The sequence below is a fragment of the Corvus brachyrhynchos genome, unplaced genomic scaffold (genome assembly GCF_000691975.1).
Source record: "Corvus brachyrhynchos isolate BGI_N302 unplaced genomic scaffold, ASM69197v1 scaffold532, whole genome shotgun sequence".
NCBI lineage: Eukaryota > Metazoa > Chordata > Aves > Passeriformes > Corvidae > Corvus > Corvus brachyrhynchos.
In genome coordinates, this window is record NW_008236454.1 from 73,752 (window position 1) to 74,138 (window position 387).

The 387-nt window shown below is 49.6% G+C and overlaps 1 long non-coding RNA gene across 1 annotated transcript in view; it reads right to left on the reverse strand.

The window, feature by feature from the left end:
- Position 1: 1 nt before the first annotated feature.
- The window catches only part of LOC108444622, a 25,277-nt gene continuing 24,891 nt past the window's right edge, over positions 2 to 387 (reverse strand). The window contains exon 4 of the long non-coding RNA XR_001859259.1: positions 2 to 80. This is a non-coding gene — a long non-coding RNA (uncharacterized LOC108444622). The remainder of the gene's footprint in view (positions 81 to 387) is intronic.

Here is a 387-nt window from a genome sequence, read left to right on the forward strand (position 1 = left end):
AGTAATGAGTATTTTGGACCAAACCACTACACTAAATTGGTGTTTCCGCCCGGGAACAAACCGAACCTGCGACAATGACCCTATTGGAGATTGGCTTAAGGGTCTGGGTATCACCGGATGGCTGCGTACCTTGGTAGTAGAAGGCTGCCGATTGCTATTTGTAGTTATATTAGGCTTAATAGTATTTGGGTGTATTTTTTCTTGCATTAAAGCGGGGCTGCGTAAAATCATCGACCAGGCCTGGGTTGCCCAAAAAGAAAACAGGGGATGTGTACAGGGATTCCTTGTGGAACAGGGGCATATGATATCCCAGGACAGTCTGGGCAGTCTGGGCACCCCAGGGTTGCTAGGGGAGAACCCATGAAGGGGCCTCAGGCTGCAGACAGG